The following is a 26,160-nucleotide window of genomic DNA, read 5'->3' on the forward strand; positions in this document are numbered from 1 at the left end:
GCTGATCTCATTCAATGCAGCAGCCCCCCAACCCCAGGCTGGATTTGTACAGTGTTAATCCCACAGTTCAGGCACCTTGGAGATGTCTATGTTCCAATGGTTCCCCAGACATTAACCTGCTGAAGACAGTCTGCAGCAGCTCTGCCCCAGTAAGAAATCCTGCCTGGAGCCAGGGAGAGGGAGTCATGACTGCAGAATTAGCACTCCATGGGCACTGCCGAGGTTGCAGCTTGCACCTTACAGAGCTGCAACCCAAGGCACGGCTGGCCCGTTTGAGCTAAGCTGGAGAAGTCGAGGAGCACTACAAATGAATGCAAGAAGCAGAAGAGCAAGGGAGCACAGAACAGAGAATCCCGAGGCCCCTGGGGCGTCTCTCTGGAAACCTTTGCTTCAGTGTCCTAGCCGGCACCCAAGATCACTAAATGCCTTTGTGATCACCATCCAATTATCCTCGTTAATAGAACTTGGATTTCCTGTATACACAGTGGTCTCTTCAGTAAATGGTTGCTTGACTGCAATCTTGATACTACAGTAAGAATGTGTCCCCCAAAAGCCCTGTGTTGGGAACTTAATCCCTCAAATGCATATGTTGCATTGGTTTCTGCTCTGAGTTTTACTATTTTTAATGCTCACGGTAGTATAATCGTCTGTCTTCTTTCTCTAATTTCTTTAGGTGGAAGCTATTGTGCTTTGACCATGTCCCCTTCCAAAAGCATGTCAGAAATTGAAACCAGAAAGTAACAGTGTTAGGAGGTAGACCCTACTGGGAGATATTTAGGTCACAGTGGTTCTACATGCATGAGTGGATGAAGGCCGGTTATTAGGGAGCTTGAGGCCGTGATTTCTGTCTCTTAAAATATTTCATCTCTATCACAGGGCAAAGGAAGCAAGTCTTTCCTTCAGAAGCTGCCTTTACAATTATGTAAACACAAGACTTAAATCTGCGACTTGCTGACTGGATAACAGTAAATCAACTCCAACATTTAACTTTGCAGTAGTAGAAGCAACTAAAATAATACAACCAAGAGCCAAAAATATTTTTTATTTGCAATTATTCAATATGATTATTTTTCAGAGTGATCAAAGCTAGTAACTCATGCACAGGAACAATAATTTTTGTAGGAATAAAATCACTGTTATGTATTTTTAAAGACAAAAGGCACAATATCACTAATTGAAAATGTAACAGTCTCTGGGTCCTATTATCCGCAAGTGTCCATCAGATCTGATGTCATAGAAAAGATTACACATTGTCAACACGCAAGTCAACAGGGGATGATCTGAATGATCCTGGAGTTAACCCAAGGAGGAAAAGGATTGAGACTTCAAGACAGAGACCAAGAGCACTTAGAGCCAAATCTGCAGACTGACACTAGAATGTTAGGAAAGTACTTCTCTAATAGGTGACCAAACAGGTAGTCATTTACGCCCTTGTCTGAACAGTTTTCCCCAAGTGCTTTAGGAAATCATGTCAGTATCCAAAGGTAAACAGATGATAAAAGATATGGTACCATTATCAGCCACTCATGTCACTCAAGTACTTGATCCACAAATCTTTCCTGGAACAATTTCCACAGTAAACGTTGCACAGAACACATTTCCATTGCCTGCTCATTCTGAAAGTTCATATGAGACTGGGAAAGGGAGGGGGGGAGTTCATAGTCCCTTTCCTTTCCAATTGGTCAACACCTCGGTTTCTTACAGGAATAAATAAACAATGAAGTTGTCAAGCTCTCCACTGGGCATAAAACAGTGTAACTATTACTGCTGCACTCTGTTAAGCGTGTGTTAATCCAGTAGCAAATTGCCAGGATTAGCTGGGACTATCTCCAACTTTGAACAAACCCTGAAAGGAAGCAGAATGATGACAGGGATTATCTTAAAGGAAGAAAACAAGATCACTCGATTCTAGAAGATAATGTTCCCTGAGCTCCATTTCCTTGTGGAGGGATTGATCTCCAGGTACTGAATCACAATGAAAGAGGACTGAGGTATTAGCGTCTGTCTCTGGGGCCCGCGAGTGAGGCAGCAGCTGCTCTCTGCAGAGGGTGGGCCCAAGCCTACACTGCATTCAGGCTTCTGTGAGCATTCTGGGTGAGATTCTTCTTCTCAAATGTTAACACTGAGGAAACAAGCTCTGTGTCTTCAAAATGCTTGTCTGTTACTTTCTGATTTGGGTAAATAAGAGCCCATGAATCAGGCTGATGGAACAGAATATCCAGTTCAAAATTTGGCTTCTGCACATCTTAGTCTCAATCATTAAATATGAAGTTTTGTGATTAGCGACGGGAATATCAATATGTGATAAAATCTTTAACAATAGTGCCTGATTGCTGTGAACTGCATTATTAGTGAAAACCACTGTGGGATGCAAATTCTTGGCACGGATCAATGCCACAAATCAGATTGCATCACCTTGGGCAAGCACGAACAAAATATGCTTCTCTTCTTATGGCAACTGCCACTGGCCCTTCCTAATAGCGTTGTTCTTGGACACAAGCAAGGCTGGGCGTGCTATGCGGTTACACAACAAAAATAAAGATGAATCGTTATTTATTTTTCTGTAGAGTCTCAGTGACATTCCAGGTGGTGTAATAAAAATTCAAAGCCAGCTTGTCCATGAGAAAATATGTCCACTTATTCTATCTTTTGCCAGGTAACCATGGGAGGGACTGCTTCCCGTAGATTAATGTCCCCTGCCACCGGGGAACATCTTCATTATGGACAGTGCTCAACGTTGCCTCTGTGACTTTCATTATGAAGTTTCTGAGCCCACGGTCCTTTGTGATGAGTATCTTTCAGGCTGCCAATAGCAGAGTCGGTATGGGCAGAACTTGGCACAGAATGTCTCAGAGCCCTTCCTGTCTTGGGTGACTACATACAGATGTAGGCAAGAATTCAAGAATTGATCACTTGAGATAGTGTACCACTATAATCTTAATGGAACTGGCTCTGTGAGCCCACTGATTTTTATCAATGGATGTGTCAGAACACTTCGTTGGCAAGTTTCCAGCCCATTTTAAGAGTCTCTCACCACAGTCTTTCCTCATGCAGCCTGAGAGTGAAGAGAAGCAGTGATGTGTTATAATAGTTAGGAATGTCACAGTAGAAGAATTTAGGTTCTAGGGTCAATCATTTGCCAGTTACATGCTCTTGAATTAATCAATACACGTTTTTAAAGCCTTAGTTTTCCTACCTGTAAAATTAAGAAATTTACTTGCCTAAGCAATTCTGCAAAAGCTCAGCTTTTTATTTTATTTTATTTTATTTTTGAATTATGACCCACAGACTTAAATTTAGATATTTTTAAAAAAGACTTATTTATTTTTTAAAAGTTTTTATTTATTTATTTGAAAGGCAGAGTTATACAGAGGCAGAGGGAGGAAGGGATGGATGGAGGGAGGGAGGGAGGGAGAGAGAGAGAGAGAGAGAGAGAGAGAGAGAGAGAGAGAGGTCTTCCATCCACTAGTTCACTCCCAAAATGGCCACAATTGCCGGAGCTGGGCTGATCCAAAGCCAGGAGCCAGGAGTTTCTCTCAGGGCTCCCATGCAGGTACAGGGGCCCAAGGACTTGGGCTGTTTTCTGCTGCTTTCCCAGGCCATAGCAGAGAGCTGGATCGGAAGTGGAGCAGCCGGGTCTAGAACCAGCAAAGCTCAGTTTGGACCCTGAAGGATACTACCAAAGATCTGATTGGATACAGAGCAGCATTAATGGATGCTGGCTTCCTATTTTTTACCAGAATTCATGCATCTGTTTGTAAATTCTTTCAGCAGCCAAAGTTGATGTAGACTTGACCTCTTCCCAGAATCACTCAAGATTGACAAGTAACTCAGAGCTGTAACCCCTGTGGCAAAGGGAAGCCTTCGGAGAATCTTCTTACAAAATTAATTTATGAAAGAAGAACTTCCCCTTAAATAGTTACCATCACATGCAAATATTGTTCCAGTTCCCACAATCCCTTTAGAAATACATCAGCTCATTCCCAGGTCAGATGGTTCTAATGGAAGGAAAACCCTGGACGCTCAGCTCTCCCCAGTGAAGACTGCACACGCTGTTCCCTGGAGATGTTTTGTGTCGCTCCCTCTGTGACAGGTGGGAAGGCTCTGTGAAATGGGCATACGTGTTCTCTCCAGCGCCCTATCCACAGCGGCCATTCGTTACCTTTTGGGGCCGCACAATGGACTTCTTGGTCTGACTCTCCCAGCTTGTGAACATCCAGCAAGCTGCCCACCAAGGACAGGCATTTTCTATGTATATTTTATTTTTCCATAAGAAGTACTTATAAAAAAGACCACAGAGGGACTAAGTGGCGAAAATTGCTTGGAATTTGAACACCAGTGACTATCATAACCACAGTGATTTGAATATCGTAAATACACATAAGTAGCTTAGTTCTAAGAATACTAAAATAAATGATTTTTAAAATCTCCTTATTAGGACACAAGAGAACCAACTCATTAGTTAGAAAACCATTTAGAACAATAAGCAAAAATCATTTTCCTGTCTATTTTATGAACTGTTTCATAACAAAATAAAATGTGCTGTGAAGTTTTTCTTGATAAAAGTGCCAGATCACATAAAAAGAAGACATAAATTATAATGATTCGATTCTCACCATTTTAGGGCACCTAATGAAACTTTCGGCCAAGGTTAGAGATACCAGCAGTTATTTTTACCACAAAAGCAGGACAACCCAAGGTTCGTGCTGGTGGAATGAAACAGTAAAACCCTCCGAGCATACTTGTAAAATCTGATTTTAGATTAAGCCTTCTGGTCTCACCACCAATTGACAACAGGTTCAGGAGACAGAAGAACCTACTAAAGGATACTAAAGGGATGAAATTATAATTACCCCATGAGAGTCTATGGGCAAAGGACCCAGGTTCATCAACAAATAAAACTGCAAGTAAAAAATAATGAGAGAGTGGGTCACATGGGTGTTGAAATAAACGTGAGTCACATTCAGAAGCTTCACCCTCTGAGAAGCATGATATCAATGGCTCCATAATCACATTTTTTAACTATAAGGCAGTTGAATATCAGCCAGATGGCTGTTAATATTAAAATGCACTTCATCATTTTATTGAGGTAATAGAATTGTTACATTTTCAAAAGACCATCTTGAACAGGTATACACAGAAATATTTATGGATGGAATTAATTGATGTTTTTCTTTTGTTTCAATCTTAGAGAACATGTGTATATCTGGTGCATGTGTGTGAGTTCATGCAAATCTATGTGTGTGCAAATGTACACATGTGTTCAACTCTGAGCATGGAGAATTATGTGCATGTGTATCTAAGAATGTGTGCTGTGTGCTTTTCTGTGTAGATAAAACAAGGTTCATCATGAGTTGACCATTTCTGAAGCTCTTTGGAAAGGACTATGTGGTACTTTTTCTCTATTTTTTTAGATTTCCATAATCAAAAATTGCAGGCGACTGCTAATTCCTTTCAGAAATAAGTAAAAGCATCGTTAGCATGATATAATGGCTTTGCTACTCAGCTCCCAGTTGCAAAAGTCTTTTACAGGCATCCTGCTCATTATCACTTGTTCTTTTCGCACACATGCCCCCTGCCCTGTCTTTGTCCGGGTCAGTCTCTAATGGACATGTCCTTCCCTTCCCTGGCCACACATTTGTGAAACTCAAATGTCACAATATTTTTTCTTCCAGTATCTCTCTGGAAGCCACAAGTACTCAGGGTGAGTGCTTTCCTTTCTTTGGGTTCTCCATGATGACAGCCCTTACCATATTGCATCTGACTTACGTGGTCATGCCTACACCCCTCTGAACTCCGAGCTCCTTGACTGTATGCATTGGATGTCACTGATTTTACATTCCAGACTTCAGGCACACAGAGTAGCTATTCAGTAAAATGTACAGAACTGCTTCTCACCATTCCCTTTCTGGAATCATCACGTCTCCGCACTCACAGGCATCTGTGTGTGTTTGTGCTAACAATGAAACCGCCCTGCGGTATCCAGCCAAGGGTCTTCAGGTTCTGATAGGACATCTCGTCTTCATTATTAAATAAATGACAGTGTCCCTAAGCAACAAGTTACATGTTTCCAAAAACAGTTCCTGAGCTGCTTTATCAGGGACTTTAAATTCTCAAAATTGCCTTTCTGTGCAGAGAATCTTGTAATGTGGTCTGTATTTTGCAAGCAGTCAGGTGAGCAGTCTGCCTCCTGAGCACGTGTGGGATGTGGAAAATTGGTCTGCAAATATTATGGAATGGGGTGCTGAGCCCCCATGTTGAGGACAAGACTTCTCTGACAGTGAGTCCATAATCAAGGTGTGTGTTAGGAGTTCCCCTGTTCAGCTTCAACACATGGCAGCAGATATTGTCTCCTAGGGGCACCTTCTTTAGCCTGCATTTAGTTATCTTTACTAAGGAGCACAGTGAGTAAGCTCACCCATTTAGCATGCCCATCACCTAAGCATATGCAAAGTAGTCGTCTCCAGCAAGAGGACACAGCTCTGCCAGGTGAGCTGTTGTGTCCTCATCAACCTGTTCACTCGACTGTTGAAGCTTAAATCTCAAAGCAGCATCTGATTGAGATCCAGTGCTCTGTGCACTGATGGAGCACAAGCAATGCTTGGTGGGTTTTGGTGTAGCTGATGATAATGTGTGCACTTTGATATAGGCAAAGTTGCTTACCAACTGTAATTCAGAAATCCTCACATATGCTAGCTTTTTTTTTAGAAAATAGACATGTATTTAGCATGTGCATTGGCACTTAGACTAATAAACTTATCAGGTAAATAAAGTGAAATCAGAAACATTTCTGCATTTCAATGACATAGATCAAACTTCATTTTTTTAACAGAAAAATAACTTTATTGGGATATAATTCACATACCATAACATCTACTCTTTAAAGTTGACAGTGGAGAGGGAATGACACTGTAATGCTTCAGCTTAAGCCCTAGCATCCTAAATGGCAGATTGGGATCTGTGTTGCTCTGCTTCTGACCCCGTTCCCTGCTAGTGCACCTGGGAAGGCAGTAGAAGATGGTCCAAATCCTTGGTGTCCTGGTACCCAAGTGGGAGGCCTAGATGGGCTCCTGGCTGTGGTATGAACAATGTCTGGCCATTGTGGGAATTTGGAGAACAGACCAGTGGATGAAAGATCTCTCCCTCTATGTCTTTCCCTCTGCCTAACTAATTAATTGATTGATTGATGGATTTTGCTCTCATTGTTATTATTTTTTTTGACAGGCAGAGTGGATAGTGAGAGAGAGAGAGAGACAGAGAGAAAGGTCTTCCTTTTTTGCCGTTGGTTCACCCTCCAATGGCCGCTGCAGCCAGCGCATCTCGCTGATCCGAAGCCAGGAGCCAGGTGCCTCTCCTGGTGTCCCAGGCGGGTGCAGGGCCCAAGGACTTGGGCTATCCTCCACTGCCTTCCTGGGCCATAACAAAGAGCTGGCCTGGAAGAGGGGCAACCGGGATAGAATCCGGCACTCCAACCGGGACTAGAACCCAGCGTGCCAGTGCCGCAAGGTGGAGGATTAGCCTGTTAAGCCAGACTGATGGATTTTGAAAAGAGGACAATAAGGGAAGTTGTACTGGTTAATAAGACTGCTTAATTTCAGAACATCCTATAATTCCCCCAAGTAATCCCATTCCCATTAGCTATTACCTCTCATCCTCCCAATGCCCCCAGTTATTTTGTCACTGACTTCCATAATGTTCTCAAGGTTCACCCACATTTAGAGCATGCGTGAATACTTCACTCACTTTGATGGCTGAAAAATATTCCATTGTGTGGATTTTCTACATTTATTTATGCATTCATCTCTTGATGAACATTTAAGATCTTCCACTTATTGCCCATATGGGGTACTACACATTCTTGTATAGCTTTTTTTGTTTGGTTTGAGGATGTTTTCAACCCTCCTGAGTTAATTTCTGGGGTAGGGATTACCGAGTTACAAATTGAATACAGGCTTACCATTTTGAGGAACTCCGAACTGTCCTACCAGATGGCTGCACCATTTTACAGTACCTTCAGCTGTGTTCCAAACTCCATATCCACTTCAGTGTCTGCCACTCCTGACTCTTACTGTAGTTACCCTTCTGACTGTGAGCTGATAACTCATATGGTCTCAATTTGCATTTTCTCAATGACTTAAAATGCTGAGCAAATTTTCATTCACATGGAAGCTAATTGCTTACTTTTGAGGAGAAACATGTTTTCATGTCTTATACCCATTCTCAAACTGATTATTTATCTTTTTTGTTGTTATGAGTCTTTATATATTTTGAGAAACATGCCATTTTTAATATATATTTGTTAAATAGGATATCTAAATGTGTAGATTTTCATTTTACTCTAAAAAGTAACCTTTGAAATACAAACATTTTAAATTTTGATGATATTTAACTTATGCATCTTTTTATTTTGACAAGTTCACTTTAGTAACAATGGTAACAGTTGGGTGATTCTAGAAGATTAATGTTTTCCCCTACATTTTCAATACAATATTTTAACTGCTTTTTTATTTTAAACATTTTATTTAATATGTTGAAGAAATTTCATGCATTTCATATATATATATATATATATATATATGCATAATGATAGTTCCTACTCTCCCTACTCTGGCCTCTCTTAAATTTTCCTTTAATTTTTACAGTGACATACCTTCAGTTTATTTTATAATTACTGCCTTAACCCTCTACCAAATAATTCAATAAGCAGTAAGTAGTAAAACCATTGTTTTTCAAGAGTGTAGTCAAAAACTGTAAACAATACTCAAACCTCAAAATGTCAATTTCACTCAAATATATTACATTTTGTGCTCTGCATATTAATTACCACAAATCAGGGAAAACATATCTATCTTTGGGGTACAGGTTTATTTCACTGAACATAATAGTTTTGGTTGTATCCAATTTGTACAAAAGAAGTCAGTTTCATTCTTTTTTACAGCTGAGTAGTATTTCACAGTGCTTATATATCTTACTTTCCTCATCCAGTCATCAGCTGGTGCACATCTGGATTGAGTCCATATCTTAGCTATTGTGAATTGAGCTGCAATAAACATGAAGGTTCAGATAGCATACACTGATTTCATTTCCTTTTGATAAATTCCCAGAAATGGATTGCTGTCTCATATGGTAGTTCTATTTTCAGATTTCTGAGGGATCTCCATACTGTCTTCCACAATGGTTCTACTAGTTTAATCCCTACCAACAGTAGATTAGGGAACATTTTTTCACACATCCTCACAAGCACTTACTGTTTTTGAATGTTGAATGACAGTTATTCTGACTCGGGTGAGGTGAAACCTCATCGTGGATTTTATTTGCATTTCCCTAATGGCTAGTGGTTCTGAGCATGTTTATATATGTCTGTTGGACATTTGTATTTCATCCTTTGAAAAATGCCTGTTCATGTCTTTGCCCACTGCATAACTAGATTGTTGATTTTGTTATTGTTGAGTTTCTTGAGTTTTTAAATATTCTGAATATTAATTCTTTATGAGATGCATAGTTTGCAAATATTTTCCCTGTCAGTTGCCTCTTCACTTTGTTGAGTGTTTGCTTTGCTATGCAGATCCTTCTTAGCTTGATAAAATCCATTTGTGTATTTTTGTCTTTATTGTGTGTGCTTCTGGGGTCATTTCCAAGAACTCTTTGCTTATGCCAATGTCCTACAGAATTTATCCGATGTTTTCTTCAGGTAATTTGATGACATCAAGTCATGGATTTAGATCCTTTATCCATTTTGTTTTGATATTTGTATAAGTGGTAAAGCAGGGTCTTGTTTCATACTTCCGCACATGAAGATCCAATTTTCCCATCACCATATGTTGAAAAGGCTATCTTTGCTCTAGGGACTGATTTCAACTTGTTTGTCAAAGATTAGTTCATTGTAGATGTGTGGATTTATTTTTGGTGTTTATGTTCTGTTCAATTGGTCTACATGTCTATTTTTGTGTCTCTCACTTACTGTTTTAACTAAAATTTCTCTGTATTTGATACCTCCAGATTTGTTGTTACTGTTTAAGATTACTTTAGCTATGCAAACTTTCTTGTGTTACCATATGAATTTTACCCTCAGTTGGTTCTACATCTAAAAAGAATGTCAGATATAATGATTGGGAACCACTTGAATCTGTAAATTGCTTTGGGTAGTATAGACATTTTGATGATATAAATTCTTTCAATTCACAGACATGGAAAACTATTTCCACTTTTTTGTATCTTCTTCAATCTCTTTCTTTAATGTTTTATATTTATCATTGCAGAGGTCTTTCACATTCTTAGCTAAATTTATTCCAAGCTATATAAAAATTTTTGTAGCTATTGTGAATGGGACTCATCTTACAAGACTTTCTCATCCATGTCTTTGTCTGCGCAGGTAAAAACTATTGATTATTCAGTGTTGACTTTATATCTTGCAACTTTACCTAACTCATTTGATTTCCCACATTTTCTTAGTGGAATCTTTTGATTTCCCTCTATTCAGGATAAAGTCATATACAAAAAGATATAGTTTGACTTTTCCTTTCCAATTTGTTATCTATTTGATTTATTTCTCTTGCCTAGTGATTCTGGCTGAAAATTCTAGAACTACATTGAATTCAATTTTGAGAGTGAGCATCTTTATCTGATTCCAGATCTTAGTGAAAACCCTTCCAACTTTTCCCAATTCAATATGATGTTGGTTATGGGTTTGTCATATATTGCCTTGATGGTGTTAAGGAATGTTCCTTCTATGTCCCATTTTTTAAGTTTAAGGATATTATATTTTATCAAGTGCATTCTCTTCATTTATTGAGTTAATCACATGGTTTTTATCCTTCAGTTTTTTCATGTGATATGTCGCATTTAACGATTTCCATATCATTGAATCATCTCTGCACATCAGGGACAAATCCCAATTGCTCCAGGAGAATGGTCTTTCTGATGTGTTGTTGGATTAGATTAGCTAGTATGCTGTTGAGGATTTTTGCATCTATGTCAATCAGGAATACTGATTTATAGTCTTATTCTTTGTTGTGTCTTTTTCTGGTTTTGGAATTAAGGTGATGCTGGCCTTGCATTTGGAAGGATTCATTCCCTTTCAATTGTTTAGTTTAAAAATTGGAATTGCTTCTTTTTTTAGAGATTTGGTAGAATTTAGCAGCAAAGCTTTTCGTTGTTGGGAGAATTTTTACTACTAATTCCATCATTTTATCTCCATTTGCTTATTGGCCTGTTTAGGTTTTCTATATCTTCATGACTCAATTTTAGTAGATTGTGCATGTTCAGAAATCTATCCATTTCTTCTAGATTTTCCAATTTGGTGGCATATAGCTATCTAATAATTCTTGATGATTGTTTTTATTTCTGTGATATCCATAGCAACACATTTCTTTTTTAATTTCTGATTTTATTAATTTTGGTCTTTTTCTCTTTTGGTTACTTGTATCAATTGCCTATCAGTTTTGCTTCTTTATTTAAATAAGCCAGCTCTTGATTTCACTGATTTTCTTTATCTATTTTGGTTTCAAATTTATTTATTTCTTCTCTTATTTTATTTACTTGTTTCCTCCTAACTTGTTTTTCTAGGTTTATGAGATGCATTGTTAGATCATGTGCTTGAAATCTTTCTAATTTCCTGATGCAGGTACCAATTGTTTTAAAATTCCCTCTAAACACTGCTTTTGCTTTGTCCCATAAGTTTTTACTTCTTCCAGTAGGATCCAGTTGTATTCTTGTTTATTTTATGTATCTGATTGACCACTTAGAACCTCTGATACTGTGCTGATTGCAAGTGGTGAGAGTAGGGTATTCTGTTTTGACAACTAAGTACAGAGTTGATTTTTAATACATTCCTTGCTTACATTGAAGGATTTCTCTGATGCTGTAAGCTTTAGAGATGTACAATTTGGGACATGCTCAAGCTGACTTGCCCCAAAATGGTAGAGTTAGAAATGTGCCAGGGAATTCCAGTACAATTCCATCATGAGACATATAACAATGCCATCTCACTAGTCCAGGTGATCAATTTCAGTTCACAATTGATCATACTGATAGGTCTAAGAGTCAGAGGGATCACACAAACAAGACTAGTGTCAGCTAATACTAACTGATAGAATTAAAATGGGAGAGAACGATCCAACATGGGAAGCGGGATACACAGCAGACTCATAGAATGGCAGATGTCCTAAATAGCACTCTGGCCTCAGAATCAGCCCTTGAGGCATTCGGACCTGGATGAAGAGCCCATGAGAGCATTGCAGGCATGGAAAGCCAAGACACTCTGGAAAAAAAAAAGCTAAATTAAAGATCTCTGTGAGTGAGATCCCAGTAGAAAGAACGGGCCATCAAAGAAGGAGGTACCTTTCTCTGAAGGGAGGAGAGAACTTCCACTTTGACTATGACCCTATCTGAATAAGATCAAAGCCAGTGAACTCAAAAGGGTTCCATAGCCTTGGCAACTCATGACAAGAGCCTAGGGAGATTACTGATGCCATAAACAAGAGTGTCAATTTGTTAAGTCAACAACAGGAGTCACTGTGCACTTACTCCCCATGTAGGATCTCTGTCCTTAATGTGTTGTTCAATGTGCTATAACTAGTACTCAAACAGTATTTTACACTTTATGTTCTGTGTGGGTGCAAACTGTTGAAATCTTTACTTAATATATACTAAATCGATCTTCTGTATATAAAATAATTGAAAATGAATCTTGATGTGAATGGAATGGTAGAGGGAGTTGGAGATGGGAGGGGTGCAGGTGGGAGGGAAGTTATGGGAGGGAAAAAGCCATTGTAATCCATAAACTGTACTTTGGAAATTTATATTTACCAAATAAAAGTTAAAAAAAAAAGAAAATTTTACCATGAAAGAGTGCTGTACTTTGTCAAATGTTTCTCTGTTATTTATTATGGACATTATCAGTTTTCCACTCTTATTAATATCACACATTATAATGATTAATTTTTATATTTTGAAGCAGCCTTACATTCCTGTGTTGAGTCATCTCACTTAGTCATGGTCTTCTGCGTATCTTGTTAGTTGTGATATGCTCATATGGGATTGAGGATTTTGTTTCAATATTTAAAAGGCATATTGGATTGTAGTTTTATTTTCTTGAGATGACTTCTTTGATATTGTAGGAATACATGTATCAAAGAGTTAATTGGGAAGTGGGCCTTCATCTTATTTTCTCACAGGAATTTTCATAAAGGATTGGCTTTAATGCTTCTTTAGACATTTGGTGAAATTCACCAGTGAGGTCATCCCGTTAAACTTTAGAATTTCTTTTTTCATTGAATAATTTATTGTCTTTACCTGTCATATTTTTGCTTTTCCTTAGGTTATTAGTGATGACCTCAATTTAATTTATGATTTTAGAAACATGAGTAATTGAATTGGGGGGGGCAGGCTAGTTGAATGTGTACCAATTTTTTTCATCTCTTCAAAGAAAAAAATCAGTGATATTTTTTATTTCTTTATTATATATTTATTTTACTTCAGCTCTAATATAATCTATGTTGTCTATCCTAATCTGAGTATTGAAAATCCGTTATGTGGAGAATTGCTTCTCTCTTTTCACTTTAATGGCTCACTTTCCTTTGACTTTCAGCAGGTTGACTGTATGTATCTGTATGTAAGTATTTCTGGGTTCCTATGCGGAATTCATAAAGTTACTTAAATGTGTAGATTTTGGTTTCATTTGGATTTGGGAAGGCTTGGGTCACTCTTGTTTAATTGTCCTGTCTACCTTTCTCTTCTTCCATGGTGACACTCCCATTATGTGCATGCTAACACACTGCCTTGTATGACACAGATCTCTCAGGCTCTGTGCATTGCTCCTTATTTTTTCTGTTTTTAAAAACGTGTATTTCAATCCACATACCTTTTTTTTAAAATAATCAAGTGGGATTTATTCCAGAGATGAAGGGTGGCTCAACATTCACAAATCAATACACATCATGAATAACATCAAGAGAATGAAGAACAAAAGCTACGTGCTCATCTCGATAGATATGGAGAAAATATTTGATAAGATTCAACATCCCTTTAATATAAGAACCCTCAACAATTATGTGTACTAGCAGCATGCATCAAAATTATAAAGGCACCCCCTGTACCACGAAGGATATTGGAGAAGGCACCACGAAAAAATGCATTGATTCCCTCATGTTGGTATATCTTCACAAAGCAGTCTAAGGTTCCTTTATACTGCCATTCAGCTTCACCACTCTGGGTTTATCCCAGGTACACGAGGTAGGTTTAATTGTAGAAAACAGATTAACGTAGCACAGTATGTTACACACTGCATCATCATACGTCTTCTCACTGTATCAAAGGGATAAGAGAGTATTCCAGAGCATGTAGTCACAACTTGAGCAATGAAAAAGGAGATAAGAAATGGAGTTTCCTTTGGTTTTGGTAATAAGCCCTTAACTGTGTCATAAGCTCCAAAGTAAGAGGCTCGGTACACAATGATTCCCTGAACTGAAACACCAAACCCTTGGTATAAACCAACTATGCCATCTGATTTTGCTATTTTCATAATGCAGTCACCTAGACCCTTGAATTGTCGCTCTTCAGGACTTTTTCCAATGTCAACACCTATCAATTTATTGGGAAAAAGCTGAAAGCATTTCCCTTCAGATCTGGAACACGACAAAGATGTCCACTTTCATTCACTTATTCAATATAATATTGTAAACATTAGCAAGAGCACAATAAAGGATAAAATAAATGGCAATGAAATTGAAAAGGAGAAATTCAAAATATCTAACTTTGCGCATGACATTATGTTGTACCTGGTAAAACCTAAACACTCCACCAAAAAAGCTGATAAAAAGGATAAACCAATTCAGTAAAGTCAAAAGTTACAAAAATCATAATATAAAAAAGTAGCATTTTTATATATCAATAATGATCAATTTGAAACAGAAATTGAGAAATACATCACAATAACTACAAAAATAAAATATTTAGGAATAAATTTAATTAAAGAAGTGAGATTTCTTTCTTTCTTTTTGTTTAAACTTTTATTTAGTAAATACAATTTCCAAAGTACAATTAATGGATTACAATGGCTTTTTCCCCCCTGTAACTTCCCTCCCACCTGCACCCCTCCCATCTCCCGCTCCCTCTCCCATTCCATTCACATCAAGATTCATTTTCAATTCTTTATATACAGAAGATCGATTTAGTATACATTAAGTAAAGATTTCATCAGTTTGTACCCACACAGAACATAAAGTGTAAAATACTGTTTGAGTACTAGTTATAGCATTAATTCACATTGGACAACACATTAAGGACAGAGATCCTACATGGGGAGTAAGTGCACAGTGACTCCTGTTGTTGACTTAACAAATTGACACTCTTGTTTATGGCATCAGAAATCTCCCTAGGCTCTAGTATTGAGTTTCCAAGGCTATGGAAGCTCAATCGGACTTGCCCCAAATGGTCAATTTAGAAATGTGCCAGGGGATTCCAATACAATCCCATCAAGATTGCATGTGCCAATGCCAACTACTAATCCAAGTGATCAAATTCAGTTCACAATTGATCACACTAATAGGTCTAAGAGTCAAAGGGATCGTATAAATAAGACTAGTGTATGCTAACACTAACTGATAGAATCAAAAAGGGAGAGAACGATCCAACATGGGAAGCGGGATACACAGCAGACTCATAGAATGGCAGATGCCCTAAACAGCACTCTGGCCTCAGAATCAGCCCTTAAGGCATTTGAATCTGGCTGAAGAGCCCATGAGAGTATTTTAGGCATGGAAAGCCAAGACACTCTGGAAAAAAAAACAAAGAAGACCTAAATGAAAGATCTCTGCAAGTTACATCCCAGTAGAAAGAACGGGCCATCAAAGGAGGAGGTACCTTTCTCTGAAGGGAGGAGAGAACTTCCACTTTGACTATGACCTTGTCTAAATAAGATCGAAGTCAGCAAACTCAAGAGGCTTCCATAGCCTTGGCAACTCATGACTAGAGCCTAGGGAGATTACTGACACCGTAAACAAGAGTGTCAATCCACATACCTTCATAACTGATAAGTATGTTGTAGGGAAGTTAAATTTGGTGATGGCAATGTCTAGTGGATTTTTCATTTCAATTATTGAATTCTTCATCTCTAGAATTTCTATGTGGCTTTTAAAATATAATTTTTTTTCTTTATTGATATTCTGTATTTGAAGGGACCTTGTTCTACAGTTTCCTTTAACTCTTTAACCATATTTTCCTTTAGATCATTGAATACACTTATAAGAGATAATCGAAACCTTTTACTAACAATTCCAAAATGTTTGCTTTGTCAAGTACATTTCTACTATATGGATCATATGTTCCTAGTTTCACAGTTTTTTTTAATCTCATATTTAATATTCTTTTTTTGAAAAGTGGAATTTTTAAATAACATAGCAATTCTGAAAATGATATTCCTTTCTAACCAAAGTTTGTTTTTGTCGTTAGTGTCTGTTTGTTATTGTTAATGTTGCTTTTTGCATTTCAGTGACTTTAGGAATTCTGTAAAGTCTGTATTCTTTGCTGTGTCAATGAAGTTTCTGTTGTTTAGATTATCACTCAATCCAATATCACACAGAAATTACCTTAAATGCTTTGCCCCTGAAGTGGTCAGGGAGTCCAACAGCTAAGATGTTTGTTAAGACACTTGAGTCCCAAACCAGAGTGTCTGGGTTCAAGTCCTGGCCCTGCTCCCAAGCCCAGCTTCCTGCTAACATGGAGCCCAGGAGGCAATGGCCCAGACAGTTGGGTCCCGGCCACCTGTGTGTGAGGCCCTGACTGACTTTCAGGTTCCCAATTTTGGCCTTGTCCCGAGATCAGCACTGCAGGCACTCAGGGAGTGAGTCAGTACATCAGAGCTCTCTGTCATTCTGTCTCTCTGCCTCTTGATTATGTAATGCCTTGCATCAGTAGGTTTTCAGCCTCATTAAAGAATGTGTTTATGTTTTCTCAAGTACTAGGTCCTCAGGTGGTTTACAACTCAGCCTTAGCCCTCATTTCCTAGTTGCATAAACACCAATAGTGAGTCAAAAACAAGGTAGTAAGGCCTTCTCAGATCTGCCCTGGGAATGTGCACCCTCCAGGACCTGCAAAGGTGTTTCCAGATCCCTGGAATGTGGGGGCTTTCAAAGTCCCCTGTTATCATCTCACCTCATATATTTCACAAATATTACATGTATTTCACATATGTTACATATATATGTATCTATTTGTAGGCCTTTCAGGGTTCCTATGTGGAGTTCATAAAGTTACTTCTATATATATATATATATATATATATATATAATATATATATAATAAAATTCTACATGTATCTACATATATATGTTGTTATATATATGCTGATATATGTATTTATATATATGCTGTTCAGCTTCTTGTTTGCCTCAACTGTTAGCACTGTCTCAGACGGCAATCATGTTGAACTCCTGTCACTGATTATTTTGGCAAATACACAGCATAGTAATTTAAATTAAATCAGCTCTGACTCAGGTCAAATAAAGATAATCCTTGCCCATAAGAGCTCCCTGGACTCATCCAGAAGACTCAAATATTAAACAAAAATATATGCAAATGGAGCTTTTGGGTTACTCCAAGCCTATTCTTCCCCTTTCAGGGCCTAAGTGGATGCTGATTCTCACAACTAACACGGAGGCAAGCATATTGCCTGGATGCAACCATATTGCATGTATGTGAGCACATTGGTTTGTAAGACTACAATGGAGTGGGGATAGAAGGATGAATAATGTGAAATAGTACAAGTCTCATTGTTCTTATTAAAATTTACTTATTTGACTAGAATAGCATGTGCCCTGATTTTTAGATGCCTTTTGATTTTTAATTTTCATAGTTTTGAAAGAGCTGATTAGCAACAATTTTAATAAGGGTTCTTTCTTTTATAAATATTTATTTATTTATTTGAAAGGTAGAGTTGGAGAAGGAGAGAGAGAGAGAAAGAGAAAGAGATAGATACTTTCCATAAACTGATTGGTTCTCAAAATGGCCACAATGGCTGGGACTGTTCCAGGCCAGAGTCAGGAGCCTGAAACTCCATACAAGTCTCCTATGTGAGTGCAAGGACCCAAGTATTTGGGCCATCTTCCTCTGATCTCCCAGACACATTATCAGGAAGCTGGATTGGAAATCGAGCAGTGAGAATGCAAACCTGTGTTCAAATGGGATGCTGGTGCTGAAGACAGGGCTTAAAACACAGCACCACAGTGCTGGCCCCCTTACAGTTATATGGAGCTGTGGAATTTGGAGTCCCCTACTCTGCTGTTGTGAAACTACTCTCTAGCTTCATTTTAAAAATCTTTCATTCTTGTTATTAGTTTATTTTTTATTTGTTTTATTTAAAATTATTACCATTACGTTTCTGATTTTAATTTTTTATCTTAATCTCGATATTTATTTATGTCTGTTCCAATAGCATTTGAGAACCACTGTAGTCTCTGGAACATATTGAAAACGAGAATACTTTGCAGGGTAACAGTTCTCCTGAAGCTCACCTCAGTATTTGTTATTTTTAAACACGGGGGTAATAGCTATTGTAACAGGAGTGAGGTGATACCTCATTGTGGAGCTTATTTGCATTTCCCTGATAGCTAGTAAGCCCCCAATTTTTTTTTATGTGTCTATTGGACATTTGTATTTTATCCTTTGTTTATCTTATGTTTATACTAGCGGGATTCACAATAGCAAAGGTATGAAATCAACCTAGATGTCCATCAACCGAGGACTGTATAGCAAAAAATACAGTATAAATACAGGGTGGGACATTGCTCATCCACACAAAAGAATGAAATGCTAATATGCACTACAAAATACATGATACTGAAGATCATCATGCTAAGTGAAATAAGCCAAACCTGAGAGGAAGATTAAAATTTTTAAAGAAAGAGAATATCTTACAGATTAAAATCCATGTATATATTTTTTAAAAATTATGTAATTAAAGTGTTATTCACCCTACTTCCTGACAAACTGAATTATCTAATCAACAGCATAGGTTGGCGGAGATTTATGCAGTGGCCAGTTTATAAATTTAAAATTTGACTTTTAGAACAATAATTATTACTTATTTTGTAGATGAGAAAAATTGATGATTTTATGATATAAACATACAATATCCAAGCATTATGAAAGTGAATTTTCTTTTTCTCTGTTAACAAATTCATTTATTGTTTTATTCAAAAGGCAGGGTTAAAGGGGGGGCAAAGGAAACACAAAGAGAGAGAGAGAGATATCTTCTATTCATTGATTTACTCCAAGATGGCAACAACTCCCAGGGCTGGGCAAGACCAAATCCAGGAGCCAGGAGCTTCTTCCATATCTCCCATGTAGGTGACAGGGAGCCAAGTACTTGGGCCATTTTACTTTGGATCAGAAGTGGAGCAGCCAGGACTTGAAATAGCACCCATATGGGATGTCAGTGCCACAGGTGGCAGCTTGACCCACTATGCCGCAATGCAGTCCCCAAAAGTAAATTTTCAAGAAAGAAAGAGAAATAATAGAGAAAGGAATATACTTTGATGAATATGTTCTCAAATAGTTTAGGTGCCTTAAAAATGAGCAGTTTAAGACACATTTGATTCGAATTGTTATATGCTTATCAGACACCTATCTTTTTATAGAAGCTGTTTTTAGGTGCTGGAGAAAACAATGAGTTAAAGAACAGAATACATGAGTAAAATTAATCATATTAGTGATTTATATGAACACAGAAATGTCATAAATTGTATGATTTACAAATTGTGTAGTTTACATAAGAAAAATGCATGAGTGGTAAATACATAATTCAAGATCATTGTTTGCCTCTAGTCATAGAGGGAAATGTGACTGATGTGCAGCAAGGCTGGAATGTCACACAGATGTCTAGCAGTCCTTTGCCTGCATTATTTATTGACTTGGACTTTGTATTCATCAATATTGTTTATTTTGCTTTTCTCGCACCATATCATACATCTGAAATGTTTCACAATTAAAAATTAAACTAATAGGATGTACTCTGGCTGATTACAAAGGTGGAGCAAAGGAAAAAGTCCAAAAATGTATAGAATCTAAAATATCCCTTGCTCAAGAATTGAAGTCAATATTTTGATCATTATTAATCAGTGCCAATGAAGGAACATGAGGTCTAGTTTAAACTTTTCGTGATGCCAGGGAATTCTATCATAATAGCAGAGTTCTGTGACCCCCTGAGAGTCAGTCTCAAACACATGTCCTGCCTTCTGTAGGACTAGAACTATAGTCTATAGGACTAGCCCTGGGTACAACTTTCAGAAAAGCCAAGAATACAGCACCAACTCTGCTGGTGTGCAGTGGCTGTCTTTTCATACGTTTACTTTTTCAAAGTTTTATTTGACAATGTCACATAGGGCTTTTCAAATAAAATGTTCAACAAATATTTAGAAAAAAAAAGCAGTTTAATGTCTGGATTAATTTAACTTGTTACATCCGCAAATCTTAAAACATGGGTAATTTAATAAGGCACTTTGTATGTCTCTTTCAGACAAAGTCGAGCTCAAGTGGGTCAGCTTTCCTTCATCCCAAGGCTGTGCCATGGCACACCTGCCGCTAGCAAGATCTTCACGGGCCAAGCACTACAGGGGGCCCGCTGCTGTTCAGAGGCTGCTGGCTGGAACTACTCAGGTGGCTCTTGACCCCGGAAGCCACAGGGAGACACAGAGCTGTAAGGTGAGTATTTACTACTTCTGTAGATAACTGGTCACTTAGCAAGCAGGGAGTGTAGGGAAGAAGTCATGATACACTAATGCATACATTTTTTATATTCTTTTCTAAGAAAAACAACCTAAACTTTTTTATTGAACAGATAAAAATATTTTCAGGTGTATCTGGGAATGTAGTAAAACCAAATTGATACAACAGTAGAAACTTTCCTCATCTCAATTTTTACCCATCCTACAAATATTTGAATATCATTTAGCATAAAGTAGGCAAATGATGTGAAATGCTAAATAATGAACATGAAATCAAAATTGAAAGAGCGGGGCCGGTGCTGTGGTATAGCAGGTAAAGCCGCCACCTGCCATCCCGGCATCTCGTATGGGTATCAGCTCTAGTCCTGTCTGCTCCACTTCTGATCCAGCTCTCTGCTATGGCCTGGGAAGGTAGTGGAAGAGGGCCCAAATCCAGCATCTTATGTGGGGACCCAGAATAAATTCCTGGTTCCTGGCTTCAGATCGGTATAGCTCCAGCCATTGCAGCCAACTGGGGAGTGAACCAGTGGATGGAAGACTCCTCTCTCTTTATCTCCACCCCCCCTCCTTCTCTGTGCAACTCTGACTTTCAAATAAATAAATAAATCTTTAAAAAAATTGAAAGAGCTTAATATTTTATACCCAGCAGCCTATATTTATTTGAATTATGGTAGAGGAGGAATGAAATAATTTATTTTGTGCTCAGCATATGATGTATATTATATTTAAATGCCTTTTTTGACATTTATATAATAAGTATGGGGGAAAATAATTTTTGTGGGATGGGCGTCTGATAAAATCCCAGTTACTAAACAGCACAATTTCAGAACACAGCCGGGGATGACCAGTAGTCCCCAAAAGCTGGCTCTTGCTTCATCAGGAAGCAAGGCTGGGTTTTCTCTCTCACCCTGTGACTCCCTGTTCTATTTCCTCTCACACAATCTTCAGAGGATAAGGGGCTGTGTATGTTACCAAAATGGGAAACCACAAAATTACTTTGTAATGGGAAGAGACAAAGGTACATAGTCTAGGGACTACAGTCTAGGGACTTCCTGAGACAGTGAATACTTTGAGAATTATTGTAAACGCAGTATGAAAAGAAGAAATATATTCTAAATTGGCATTTATATAAGGAAGAACTCTCCATGGGCTAACCTGTACCTTATGATGAAATAAAGAGGCAAAACAATTTGATTATAGAAAAAATTAAGGCCTCATAGAATAATACTTTAAAGATAAATGTATGAACAAAAACAGAATTTCCTGCAGGTTTTAAATTAATCAGTCACAAGAGAAAAAATTCAACTAACTTGTAAATCATATTGTACAAGTCCCAAAACACTCAGTTATGCCTGAAATGTTGAGTTTGGCTTCTTTGCCAATGTGCAACCCCTACAACAAAGGAAGCCATTTGCACGTGTGCCACTGCTCTGCCGGCTGTGATGAATGGAGGAACAACACAATATATTTTGATTCCGGCTAACACTTTAGAAATACTTTTATTAAGGCCAATTTTAAACCAGGTTTGTCTTTCACACTTTCCTATCTTAATCCCCATGTGATTTCTTACAGTGCTGTGATGTGAAGAAACTATTTATCTTCATAAACTCAAAAATGGATTTCAAATACATTATTTAGTGGATTTACTAGATGGGTATTGGCACTTTAGCATTCATTTTCCTTTTTTAATTTTAAAACTTTGCTTTTTTTTATTTTGAGAGGCAGAAAGATAGAGACAGAGAGAGAAACAGGATAGAGACAGAGAGATGGAGACAGGCAGCTATTTCCCAATGAGTCATCTTCCCAAATGCCCATAAGAGCTGAGCTTGGCTATGGCTGAAGCCAGGAACCAAGAACTCAGGCAAATCCTTGATGAAACATAGCTGGCAGGCATCCAATTGCTTGAGCCATGACTGCTGTTCCCTGGAGTCTGTATTGGCGGGAACTACAACTCAGGGGCTGGAACTGGGAGTCAAACTCTGGCCTTCTAGTATTTCACATGGGTGCCTTAACCACCAGGCTAAATGACCACTCCCTTCATTTTCCTTTATTAATTTAATACAAATTAGGCAACCCTATAATGCAAAATCCAAAATCTGAAACTTTTGAGTACTGACCTGATATCTCAAGTGGAAAACCGTGCTTCTGACTTCCTGTGATGGGTCACAGTCAAAACATAGAACCACTAAAAACATTGTTTAAAATTCTCTGTCAGCCAGCGCCATGGCTCAATAGGCTAATCCTCCACCTGCGGAGCCCGCACCCCGGGTTCTAGTCCCGGTCGGGGCGCCAGATTCTGTCCCAGTTGCCCCTCTTCCAGGCCAGCTATCTGCTGTGGCCAGGGAGTGCAGTGGAGGATGGCCCAAGTCCTTGGGTCCTGAACCGGCATGGGAGACCAGGAGAAGCACCTGGCTCCTGGCTTTGGATCAGTGCAGTGAGCCGGCTGCAGCATGCCAGCCGCAGTGGCCATTTGGGGGTGAACCAATGGAAAAGGAAGACATTTCTCTCTGTCTATCTCTATCACTGTCCACTCTGCCTGTCCAAAAAAAAAAAAAAAAAAAAACTCTCTTTGTCATTATTATTTTATTATTATTATCTATGAGTAGATGGTATATATGAAACATAACTGAATCTTGTGTTTAGACATGAGTTCCCTCTCTAACATGTCTCATTTGGCATATGCAAATGTTCCAAGATATGAAAAATCCTAAAATCCAAAACACTTCTTCCATTTCCAGCCATTTCAGCAAAGGGATCTCAACATACAGGGGTTGGTCTTTGAGGGAATGAGTGCACTCTGTTCAGGTCCAGGGGTGGGGTGGGCTCCAACATTAGCCCATGGTGGAGAATGTGACATACATCATCATCATTAGGCCATCAAATAGTGCAATTCTGTCACCTGAGTCCAATGTGATCCCTGATGGTCAGTCATGGGGCTTGTCTGAAGCTGCTAGTAGAGCCAAATTCTTCTGAACCAGACTTGAACTCTTGTCTGGTGTTTACAAGGAGCCAGAGACCAATGTCAATGGAGCTCAGTGGAGGCAGAGAGGCAGAATCCAATGCTGGACCCAGTCTCGTTGTTCCTATGAACTAACAGGTTGTGTAGTGACATAGGTCCACCTGAATTGATGTTCTATAATCTACTGTGCCATTCAAACTACTTCTTTAACAGGTGACATACTTGCAACAATAAGCTGCTGCTGTTCAAAGTGATTGCATTACGTGTCTTAGGGAACTGACTTCAAGAACCATTTGTAAGAAACAGACAGAATAAACGTCAGCATTTTATAAGCATGTCTTATTTCCAAACTTAAATAGTGTAGGGTTGACCATTAAGGTCTTATGTTAAAATATAACCCCACCCGACACACACACACACACACACATGCAGTTACAAAGTTTTTCTCCATTTGGCATCTTCAGAACAAAATATCCCAGACTCCACAGGGAATTTTGGAAATATGCTGAAAATGCCCTGAATAACCACCAAGACTGGTGGAGCAGGCGGCATCCAAAGATAGCAATTTTGAATGTGGAAGGCAGCAATTATTCTAATATATCTTCTGAAAATATGTGGGTTTTTTTTTCTAAGCTGCAATAAAAGAGTATGTTTTTAAAAGGGAATTTATTGCATATTTTTGGATTAGAAGTTTTGTCCCTTAAAAGAATTTTCAGATGTTTTGTTTTTCTATCAGAAATCTATAGCTTGTAAATGAAATTATTATTCAATCATTTTATCTACCATATATTTATGAACACTTTATTAATCAGAATGAATACCTGTTCACTGCCTAGATGTTTGATATTTCTAGCTAAGCACTGATTCATTTAAGGGTACCCACTATCATTGTAATAACTCAATAAAAAACTACCCAAAACTTAGCAAAGGAATAATGAAATAGAAAGCATAGTCTCATGAACAACACATGTGCAAGGTTTGCAGTCCTTCATAGGTAAATTATCCAACAATTTTTAGAAAAATTTAATAAAAGTGTGATACATACTTTCAAGTTGAACATTCATATATTAATAAAAACTGAAATATTTATACAAATAAATCAGCACTAGTACATATGTTCAACTTGTAAATTTTTATTTAGATTAATCTTTAATTTGATTATTCTCAGATTTGTGTCAGTCCTGGTGCATCCCTTATTTGAGCTGTGAAAATTTAAAGAAATGTTTTACATCATTATAATGTTAAGTACATTTTAGTACTGTATAATTCAATATTTGCTAGATGTTTAATGTAAAAAAAATGGATTTCCATTCACAAAAATGAAGGCCATGGATTCTAATACTAGAAGTTGTTAAGACAACTACTTTTCGTGGTAAGGCTGAAGGGACAGAGAGAAAGGGAAGAAACCAGCTCGACTGAGAGGAGGCACTGCCCCCCCCCATCCTTCTCTGCACATCGCTACAGTCATTCGCATAATGCAGAACGTGTACATTGTAACATGATTCTGAATCCCAGGACAGTAAACTGCCTGCACTGGGCAGATCTAAGGCAGAGCTAAGGCCACAACTGCAAGCAGACTCTAAAGCTTTAAGCATGCACAGAAAGTCCAGTGTTGTGCTATAGCAGGTGCAGCCTGAGGTGCTGGCATCCCATACGGGCACCAGTTTGAGTCCCAGTGGCTCCATTTCCAAAACAGCCCCCTGCTGATGTGCCTAGAAAATCTGCAGAAGGCAGCCTAGCTGCTTGGGCTCCTGCACCCGTGTGGGAGACCAGGAAGAAGCCCCTGGCTCCTGGCTTCAGTCTGGTGTAACTCTGGCCACTGTGGCCATTTAGGAAGTGAGCTGGAGGGTGGAAGATCTCACTCTCTCTTCTCTTTCTCTCTGTCGGTCTTTCTCTCTCTCTCTCTCTCTCTCTCTTCATAGCTCTGCCTTTCAAAAGAAGGGAGGGAGGAAGGGAGGGAGGGAGGGAGAAAGGAAGGAAGGGAGGAAGGAAGGAAGGGAGGGAGGGAGGAAGGAAGGAAGGAAGGGAGGAAGGGAGGGAGGGAGGGAGGGAAAGCAAACTAAGATGAACGAACACAGTAATAAACTAGAAACAGTGCCTCATGCACATGTGTAGCTATTGATACAGGCATTACCATAAAATTAACTTAATAACACTAATTTATCTTTAAAAAAACATTGGCTTCCATCGTCACAGAAGTCTTCAACAATAACACAGAAGTGGCATTGCCAAACATTAGGGAAATTTACTGCCTTCTGGTTTCTATCATCTGGTGCTATAGATAGTGCTGCCAGTGCAACACAGCCTCGGGCACTAGAGCCCTGTGCCCAGCTGCACAAACACTTTCAAGGGCTCTGTGCAGGGGACTTAGATACCTCATGTTGGCTGTGACTTTCCACGAGGGTTACAATGATATCCAGACGAAAGTCCTTTGTGAAACAGGAAACAAAACATTCCACGCAAGAAGCACCTGCGAAATTA

Source organism: Lepus europaeus, chromosome 3 (assembly GCF_033115175.1).
Source record: "Lepus europaeus isolate LE1 chromosome 3, mLepTim1.pri, whole genome shotgun sequence".
In the NCBI taxonomy this organism is placed as follows: Eukaryota; Metazoa; Chordata; class Mammalia; order Lagomorpha; family Leporidae; genus Lepus; species Lepus europaeus.